Source organism: Simochromis diagramma, unplaced genomic scaffold, assembly GCF_900408965.1.
Source record: "Simochromis diagramma unplaced genomic scaffold, fSimDia1.1 OVJJ01000578.1, whole genome shotgun sequence".
Classification (NCBI taxonomy): Eukaryota; Metazoa; Chordata; class Actinopteri; order Cichliformes; family Cichlidae; genus Simochromis; species Simochromis diagramma.
In genome coordinates this window covers 732,075-742,411 of record NW_024387395.1, presented here as the reverse complement: position 1 = coordinate 742,411, position 10,337 = coordinate 732,075, and the positions used below count along the sequence as shown (strand labels likewise).

Genomic DNA, 10,337 nt, shown 5'->3' with positions numbered 1-10,337 from the left:
TCTCTCGTTTCCAATTTCTCTTTAAATGTAGACCTTAAAATAATCTGCAACGCTCTCTCAAAGGATTAGAGAAAATGACCCCCTCTTAATTCATCCTGACCAAACTGGTTTCATAAAGGTCGGCACTCCTCAACAAACACTCGTAGATTACTTAATTTAATGACTACTCATACGATAAAAACATCGAAACCATAATATTATCTCTAGATGCAGAAAAGCCTTGACGAGTTAATTGGAAATTTTTATCGCAACTTTACACAAATTTGGTTTTGGAAACTCTTTCATAAACTGGATAAGAATATTATACAATTCCCCAACGGCTCGTATCAGAACAATGAACCAGACATCCTCCAGCTTCTGTCTCCTGAGGGGCACAGACAGGGATGCCCCTCCTCTCCCTTCACTTTTTGCAATTTTTATCGAACCTCTAGCAGCAGCATTTAGACAGGCTACAACAATTAAGGGCATAAAAATGTAAGAACATAGACATAAAATCAGTCTCTATGCGGGATGATGTCTTGCTCTTTCTGAAACACACAAACCAACCTCTCTGAGGTAATTACTTTAATAATGGTTTTCAAGAGTTTCAGTTATTCAATTAACTGGCCAAATCTACAGTTCTCCCCATTCATGCTCCTTCCATAATTCTTCCTCTGCCCCACTGCAATCCGGAATATTAAATATTTAGGTATTAATGTCTCTCCTAAGCTTTCAGACTTAACTAAATTTAACCCATCCCACTTCTAAGAAAGTAGAAGGCGATCTGATAGATGGAAATCTTTACCCATATCACTCATGGGAAGGGTCGCCACTATAAAATGATGATCTTGCCAAAAATAAATTACTTATTTTTGATGATCCCTAACAAACCATCACAAGATTGGTTCAGATCTCTGGATTCATATATTTCCAAATTCCTTTGGAAAGATAAACCCCCGCGTTTATTGCTTAAAACACGCTACAAAGAACCAGGATAGAGGAGGATTAGATCTGCCTAATTTTCACCAATACTTCTTAGCCAACAGGCTTCAGTTCATCTCAGAATGGTTAAAACATACCTTCTTGTTGAGCCCTGGCTAGATGTTGAACAGGCACTATGCAAGGATCTAGAGATTTCAGACCTACCATTTATTAGCTCAAACATCAAAGACTGATGCTTTAAAAGTATCCACTGCTTTTCTCTAACAGCATGGTGGGAGTTTCTAAAATAACGGGAGTCTTCCTTAATCCATGCAAACGTACACCTTCTGGATACCCTGACATATTACAAAACAATAAAGATTAATTTCCCAGAATGGAGTGTAAAGGAATTAAAACTAGAACATAATTAGAGGGAACAGAAATTCCATTTGACAGACGTTGAACATATGGGATCAACAGACAAGGTTTTAGAATACAACAAATTCAATCCATAGTAAAAAAGAAATTTAACCTCAGTCAAGTTGAATTACAAACACCACTAAGTGCGGCACATTTTCTTCTCTAAATCCCCCAAATTATTCTAAAATTACAGAACACTTTCTAAATTGATGAATCAATTCCCTTCCTACTGCAAAGGGAAGCAGTATTTAACAGTCAACCTAGACCAAAACTTCTGGTCTCAGATTTGCTTAAAAACCTTTAAATTAATTAAAAATCCCAGTCTGCAATTAATACAATACAAAAATACTACATAGAGTGCACTATTACAGGTCATCGGATGTTTCAAGATGGGCTTTACATCTTCCAACAACTGCTCACACTGTCAAGGCAATACACAGACAATTACATCCACGCTCTTTTGGTTCTGTCCACCAGTGCAAATTTTGGCGCGAGATATGTGAAGACTTATCAAGTGTCTGAATGTAACATTCCACTTCCCCTTAGTGTGTCTACTGGGCAGCTTGATAATGTCACTTCAGAAAAGAATATAGCCCATATGATCTTCACTGCCCCTATGCATAGCCAAGAAACAGTCCTCATGAACTGGAAAATAAAAATAAACTAATTCTAACCAATATAGAAATTATCTATGATTACATTAGTCTTGACACAGCCTCTGCCACCACATTAGATCAATTGCTCTGGGCCCCTTTTATCAGCTCCATCACCTAGTGGGGGTGGGGGGTCATAGTTTGGTCCCGCCTTCCACTGTTGTGATGTGTGAGGGGGTAGGGACAGGCTTAGGGCGTGGGGGGTTCCCGGAGGCATCTTCCTTGGGGGGCTCAACCCGGGGGTAGCGGTCACGTCCGGTTGGGGGCTCTGCTTGGCTCTCAGGTGACTGTTTCCTCGCGGCTACGTGCAGACGGGGCTAGGGGAGGGTCTTTGCTGACGGAGTGGGTTACTGACCTGGCAACCTGGCTGCCCCTGGGTGGGTCCGGGATGGGCGTGAGGTTCTTGGCGCTCCATCTCTGGGCTGGGGCCCGGGCGGGCTGGGGGCTTGGGTTCCTGGTTGGTGTGTTGCGGGGTTGTGGGCGGGTGGGTGCATGGGGGCCCGGCCCTGGAGCAAGGTGCGCCGGTGCGTCGAGCCGCCTGGGGGGCTCTTCAACTGGTGGGGGGGATGGTCACATCTTGCAGGAGCTTTCTTCTCTTCAGGAACTCTTGCAGGAGGGGGAATACGGAGAGGTGGAGGAAGATTCAGCTGGGGTTTACCGTCTTTGTAGTGGAAGATGAGTGATGGTGGGGTGGGTGAGTTTTCTCTTGGTGGGTCTGGGTCGGACGGGTGGTTTGTCCCGGGGGGGGGGGTCCAGGGCTCTGTGGAGCCGGGGGGCGCTATGCACTGGGCCCCGGTCTGATGGGCCTGGGCCCCTTTCCTGGCGGGTCGCGAAGGGTGGGAGTGCCTACTGGGTCGCGGCGGGAGCTGGCCCCAGGGAGGGGTTACCTGCCCCTCCCTTCCGTCCCTCCCATCTCCAGCTGCCTCCCTCTTCCCGCTCCTCCACAACCACCCACACATGCAGGGCCTTGGGTAGGGGTATGTCCCAGGGTGCAGAGGGGCTACCCCCCCCCTTCTTTTGGTCCCTTCTGGCCTCTTTGCCTCAATTTTATCCCCCACTTAGACATTCACATTATTCCACTCATTAACACATACATAGGATCTTGGGGGTGGGCACAATCACGGAGTCCAAATTACCATCAGGGTGTATACCTCACCCCTGACGTCGTTGCCTGCCAACTCTCAATTTTAATACACTTAGTCATTGAGGGCTAGCAGGAGGGACTATGCGCTTACCTGCTGCTCCTTGGCAGGTAGCTCCATGCCCTCTTGGGTTTTAAATGCACCTTAGAACACATATGCATCAACACTACAATGAGCGGGTGGAGGGAGGTTTGGAGTCTTCTCCCACCCCCATCTCTGCGGCCTGCTGGAGCGGGAGGCTAGTAGGAGGAGTTGGCCGTCCGACTGCGGTCTGGGTGTGGGGCCTCCCTGCTGCTGCGGAGTCGGGTGGTCTGCCTCTCCCCACCGCAGGGAAAAGGGTAACACCACTGGGTTGGGTGCAATTCCCCCCTCCAGGGGCAAGGTACATGACCCGGTTTGTAGGAGTACGCTTGGGGAGTGTGATTGTGTGTACAGCGTCTCTTTATGTCTGTCTCCACGTTGGTTGAGTGTGGAGTGAGTGCATATGAGAGCATGAGGGGTGGGAATAGGATGTTGTGTCTGTGTGTGCCTGTATGTCTGTGTCTATATGTCAGGTTGGGTATCAGACGCCACCTCTCTGGGGACACCTCAGGCCCTCCAAGGTATGGAGGCCTATCTCTCCACCCACCACCACTTCCCCGGCCAGTGGCGGACTCCCTCAGGTGTCGGTGTGTTGGTGGTTCTTGTGTCTGGGGGTGGGCGTCCGGGTACACACCGGCTCACTCCTTGGCGGCCGCTTGTCGGGGCCTGGGGCCTGGGGCTCGCTCGGGCCCCTTTGGAGATGGGGTGCCCCCGGCTCTCGGCCTGGGGCTCGGTCACTCAGGCACAGCGTGGGGGCCGCGGCGTCACGGCGCGTCACTGCAACTCCCCTGGCTTCTGCTCCGCGGCTGCTGGGCGGCCCTCATCTGGGACTCTCCTCAGCTCTTACTGGAACAGTGGCGCGGCTGCCCCTCTGTTGGTCTTCCATGGTCTCTTGTGTTCTGGGGGCCTCTGGATGTCTGGAGTTTTGATCTCCTCCTACCCGCTTCACCACCCTGGAGGACGGGGCTGTGGCCCCCCCACACTCCCTAGCAGATCATTACATGGAGAAACTTGGAATGCAAGCTGCTGATCCACAGGTATGCCAACAGTGTACACATGGGTTTCACAGACGCGGACTAAAGCTTTCTTGCTGCTGCCTCAAGCACACTGTGCGCGCTGTCTATCTTGCGTGCTGCTCATATCGTTTATTATTTAGTATCTACTGATATCTACTGGCAGCTAGTTTATTGTGATGGTGCCGTTTTTTTTATTTATTATGTTGCTCTTTGTTGTTTGCTTTCTCTTTCTGTTTTGTTTTCTCCATACAGGTGACCCAGGAGTTTTGTTCTTTTTTTTTTTTTTTTTTTCTTTCTTCCCCCCCTTCTCACGTCTCTTCTCCCATTTGGGTTTTCTTTCTCTCCCTCTTTCTTTCATTCTTTCTCCCTGTCCTATCCTCCAGTCATGTCTGTCCCGTTTGTGTAGCAACTGAAAATAAATAAATTTCATAATTATAATAAAGGTCAATCAAATGGACAATATGGCAAGGCCATGACGATCCACTTGGTAAAATAAATCCACTTGGCATCTTTCTTGGCCTTAAGACAACAATTCTGATGGCTATAGATCCAAACGGGACACAAAAAGAAAGAAAATAATCCTTAGAAATTGTCGTTTTTCTCTTTTGTAATTGATGATGATTCAGTGAATATACTGCGCTGCTTCCTTTTATTGCATCACACATCTGCTTTAAGTTTCAGTGTCCGGTTTATTTTTTACTGCTGTTTGAATTCTCTGTATGTTTGACCCTGTAGACTGTTTGATGGACTGCGTGTCTTCCTGTTGTAACCGCCGCTGTTTTTAGAAAGTTTGGATTCTGACTCAACACAGCCTTGCGTGTCCTCCCTTTGTGTCCTCTTCTCTCTGTGAATGTGTTGCATGTGTCACAGATTCATTTTATTAACAGGCTTTCGCCACAGTGAGTTGACATCAGCATTCATTCACAGCACATTCAGAAGGATTCAGATTATACAGTGATCTTACGTCAGAATGATCCTGACAGAGTGCCACTGTAAATGATTTTCATCGGGTGTTTAATTTTAAAGTTCTATTGTCAAAGCAGGAGTATGAAGAATCATGCTGGCATTAGGACTAATATATAATTGTACCAAAGTCAAGTTTATTAATTATGCTAGAATATTGGAAGACAATCAACTTTTATGTTTTCCGCATATGAATTATCTGAAATAGAGACGGTGACCTCCACTGACAGAAGCACTAAACAACTGACATCTAACGACATCATTGGCCTGGCCGTCATGCACAGTGAGTCTGATCCTTGCTGTGAGAGTCTGACAAGCATGTTTTTGGTCAGTCTGGAAGAAATAATATCACAATGTGAGCTTTCTTTCCAATATTCCTCTCTTTTACAACATAAAATGTGATCAAAAGTACTTATGTTCACAGCATGTAATAATACTGACAGTCCAGGGCACTGTGGTATGTTGAGCTAGGGTTAGGGTTAGGGTTAGAATTAGAATAGTAATAAATATTAAACGTCTCTGACGTGGGCCACTGTCCGCAGTGTTGGGAAAGCCATACAGCTGGAAAGAGTAAGGTAGGTGAGCATACCACGAGAAGACACAGCAGATGCATACCTACTAATACTGAACAGGAAAGGAGACCAAAAAGGCGGCCAGAACCATTCTATTTAGTGACATCCTTTTACTGTACAAATATTGAAAGCAGCATATTGGCTTGAGGGAAATAAAGGGTCTTTGCCTGGTTTTAGCAGGAGACTAATGTTGGCAGAATTCATATTTGGTGGTAGTCTGCCCTTTTCCTCGATTTCCTGCAACATGCTGTGGAATACTGGTGCCAAAATTGTCCAGAATTCTTTGTAGAATTCTGCAGGGAAGCCGTCTGGACCTGGAAGCCTTATTATTGGGCATACTTATCAGGGCTTCCTGGAGTTCACTTGGCATCAGTGGCGAATCCAGTTCCATTGCTTGACTGTCTAGTAATTTTGGAAGAGTTACGTTGTCAAGAAACAGATCAATTTCATTTTTAGATGGGTTTATTTGTGGTGAGTATAAAGTTTCATAGAAATCCCTAAAAATGTTGTTTATTCTTCCAGGGTCATATATTGTGTTCCCCGATAAATCTTTAGCAGCACATATAGTTATTTTTTCTTTATTTATTTTTAGCTGGTTAGCTAGAAATCGACCTGATTTGTTACTGTGTTCAAAATTCTGCAAGCGAAGTCTTTGTATAAGGAATTGTGTTTTTTTATTAATAGTTTCATTTAATTCTAGTTTTGTTTTGCATATTTTGTTCAATGTTTCCTGATCTTGGTTGCACGCGTAGGCTTCTTCTAGTGATTTGATGTTTTTTTCTAATTCCTGAATATTTTTGTTTTCTTCTTTCTTTTTGTGTGATGAGAAAGAAATTATTTTACCTCTCATCACAGCTTTCCCTGCTTCCCATAGAACAGAAGCAGATATTCCGGGAGTGTCATTAAAGTCTAAATATGAAGTCCATTCCTTTTTAAAGTATTTAATAAAGTCTTCATCTTTAAGTAGTGATATATTAAATCTCCAGTTTTTACTTGGCGTAGTATTATTCTTGTGCATTAGTGTTAAAGATACAGGAGCATGATCGCTGACAGCTATAGGGTGAATCTCAGTGTCTGAAATGTCACACAGCAGTGAGCTGCTGACCAAAAAATAATCCAGACGAGAGTAAGAGTGATGAACATGCGAGAAAAAAGTATATTCCTTACTGGTGGGGTGAAGAGAGCGCCATGCATCGCAAAGACCAAAGTCGTTCATATACTGTTTGATTATATTTGTGGACTGCCAATTGCGCTGAGTTCCTGTTGTGTTGAGCCTATCCATTTCTTCATTTAGTCCAAGGTTGAGGTCACCGCCAAGAATGAGTGTGCAATCAAGGTGTTCAGAGAGTGCACTAAAAAAACCGTGGAAGAATGAGGGTTCATCAACATTTGGACCATATATACTAACAATACATAGTTTTTTGTTCAGTATTGATAGTTTAATAATTAGAAATCTACCCTCTGGATCTATAACTGTATCGAGTACTGTAAAATTAACATTTTTATGTATTAAAATTGCTACTCCCCGTTGTCTAGAATTAAAACCGGCTGCAAACACGTTAGGAAACTCAGGTGTTTTAAGTTCGTTTAAACCTGTGACAGGTTGTGAGTTTCTTGTAATAAAACAACATCTGCCTGTAGTTTTTTAAGCTGGTTAAATATCTTTAACCTCTTTCCTCTGGTGCCAGCTCCATTTACATTCCATGTGACAAACCTCAGCATGCCCTTAATTGTGCGTGTATGTCTAATGATGTATGCTGGGTGTTTCGTTTAGACAGGTGGAGAGAATGTGGAAACATCCCTTGTTTGTAAATAGAAAGAGAAAAAGAAATGTGGTGAGAGGCTCCATAAGTCTGACTATGTGTGTGAATATTCACTAATATGAACAAGCGTGGTTTGCTTATGTGTCCTGCAAGTCTGTGCGTGCTGTGAGGCTGTTGTGAATGTGCTGCCGTTGAGCTGATGTGTTTGCGTGATCGTGTTGTGAAAATATGGAGAAATAGAGGGTGTTGTTTGTAGGTGAGTGGGGAAGTAGGTGACCACAGCAGTGAAAGACAAGAGAAAGAAAGAAACCACATGAACTGTGAGCGACAAAAAAAAAAAAAAGAAACGAAACGGAAACATTCCAATTAAAGCAATGACGGAGGGTGACGGTGTTATATCTGCTATGACATCTTATTGATATTACTAGCTTAAACTCATGTTAGAGGAGAGAGTGTGAATGAATAAGAAAAGAGTGTAGCGGGTTCTTATCTGGAGTGCAGTTAATATAACCACGGTGTGGTGCCGAGGTCGCGGTAAAGCTGTCCGTCCACGTAGAGCCGGTCCACAGCGATGACAGCACGGGAGCCTTTCTGGATGAAGCTACGTCGAACTGGGAACAGGACCTTGCGTCGTTCCAGGATCTCTTTGGGGAACTGGTCGTTCACGCTGAAGTCCGTTCCTTTCAGCTCTCTGCCGCGACTCTTCACCTGTTCCTTCTGTTTGAATTGACTGAATTTGGCCACAATAGGCCGTGGTCTCCCGGTCCGCGACCGCGCGCCCCCCAAGCGATGTACTCTATCGAAGTCGATGTTCTTTACGGTGTCCTCCGGCAGCTTCAGGTGGATTTTAATGAAGTTTTTCACCGTTGCCTCTGCGTCCTCTCCGGCAGTTTCTGGAATACCAGAAAACACAATATTATCTCTCATGCTACGGGCTTGTAGATCGATAACGGACTCTTTTATTTTTTTATTTTCAATGTTTAGCTGGGTCACGTTATCGGTGAGAGATTTAACCGACTCCCGTAGCGTGGCATTTTCAGCGGCAAGCGTTTCCACCTGCTGCTGGCTGAATTCCAGGGATTCTCTCAGAGATTTAAATTCCCGGTGTAAAATCTCCACCAGGGACAGCCTCGCATCGAAACTGGACAATCGCTTGTCGATTGACTCCAGGGTTTCTGCGATGTCTTTGCCGGCAGGCGATGTTGTACCGGGGGAGTCTGCCTGGCGACTTCTCTTCGATGACGGCGTCTCAATTTTGGCCAGGGAAGATGCACTCTGGGCCTTATGCATTACTAAATCTTGAAAACAGCGGTCGATGTAATCTTGGAGAGCGTCTAAACTCTCCCCGTTGTCCTCCAGGGTGTTAGAGATGATAAAACAGATGTTGTTAGTTATATGACAATTGATTAGTATATTTGGTAATACTGAAGCTTGAAAAACCTTTGTTAAACTCTATGCTACCATTTGCTTTTTCTCCGCCAAAATCTCCGGCGTCTGACGTCACCTACAACATGGGTCGCTTACCTTGTCCGTCACTTCCGTCACTTACCGTCCTTCCCCGTCACTTACCGAGGAAACCACTTACCGAGGAAAAAAAAAAATACACGTAGCCCTCAATGTCTACGTGTATTCAAAATTGAGAGGTGGGCAACGACGCCAGGGGTGGGGTGTACACCCTGATGGTAATTCTGACTCCGTGACTCGTGCCCACCCCCAAGATCCTATATGTATGCGTAATGAGAGTGTGAGTAATGTGAATGTCTAAGTTGTGGGATAAAATTGAGGCAGAGGCAGCCAGAAGGGGACAGGGGGGTAGCCTCCTCTGCACCCTGGTGACATACCCCTACTCCAAGGCCCTACATGTGTGGGTGGTTGTGGTGGAGCGGGAAGAGGGAGGCAGCTGGAGATGGGGAGGGAAGGAAGGGAGGGGCAGGTGACCCCTCCCTGGGGCCAGCTCCCCCGCTGACCCCAGTAGGCACTCCCATACTCCGCTAAGGATTATTTTCTTAAATGCAGTTAGAATGTGGCTGGTAAAGATGGAAACATACAGAATGTAAACTGTGTGAGTTTGTGAACTTTGTTAGTAACAAATGAGGTAAAAAAACAACAACCCCAAAACAGACAAAACACAGAAAGAGGCTCTCCGTATTCATTCATAATTAGAAAGAAAAATTCTGGTCGTGGATTTTTACAGTCTTAGTTCCGCTCGCTGTCATCATTATAATCATCATGATCAATGGCGAGGTCCTGAGGTGGGCGGGGCTGTCTCTGGTGATGTCACCATGAAGGAACAGCATCTGGCACGTGTTGCTGAAACATCTCAGTACACTGGTGTAGTTTCCTCTCCAGCTGTTTGATATGTGACACTTGAAAATTAAGGGGAAGAAGAAGAAACAGTGTTAGGTCAGGTGACCACATGGTTTCTAAAGTAACTGACAGGAAGTAACCAGGCCGTTAGAAATGGATGGCATGTGTTTATAGTTACTGGAGTTGGGTAACTCTACTTACCAAAAGCAGAAGCACACAGATGAAGGATCAGATGCTGAATGTTGCAGGAACATGCTCATGTGTTATGGCTGTGGCCATGAGGACCCTGTGTGGGCTGTTTTCTTCCTGTGTTTCTGTACTGTGCTTAAGACTCTTTCCAGGTCCCTCCCCTAATGAAGAGTAGTGAGCGGCTGATTGGACCATGGAGCAGGTGACTACCTTCAAAAAGCCGCTCTGACAGATCCACAGAGAGAGGGAGAGAGAGTGGAGCGAGCGAGTAGCTTGACAGCCGACGCGGCCCTGACCCTGGTTTTCCCAGCCTGTATTCTTATTGTGTATT

The 10,337-nt window shown here is 45.4% G+C and overlaps 1 long non-coding RNA gene across 1 annotated transcript; it reads right to left on the bottom strand.

Annotated features, from left to right (window-relative positions):
• Nucleotides 1-9,755: 9,755 nt before the first annotated feature.
• LOC120720339 lies at nt 9,756-10,081 on the bottom strand. Its single transcript, XR_005692896.1, has 2 exons — nt 10,019-10,081; nt 9,756-9,876 (listed from the first exon to the last, which is right to left on the bottom strand). It is a non-coding gene; the product is annotated as an uncharacterized LOC120720339 (long non-coding RNA).
• Nucleotides 10,082-10,337: the final 256 nt, after the last annotated feature.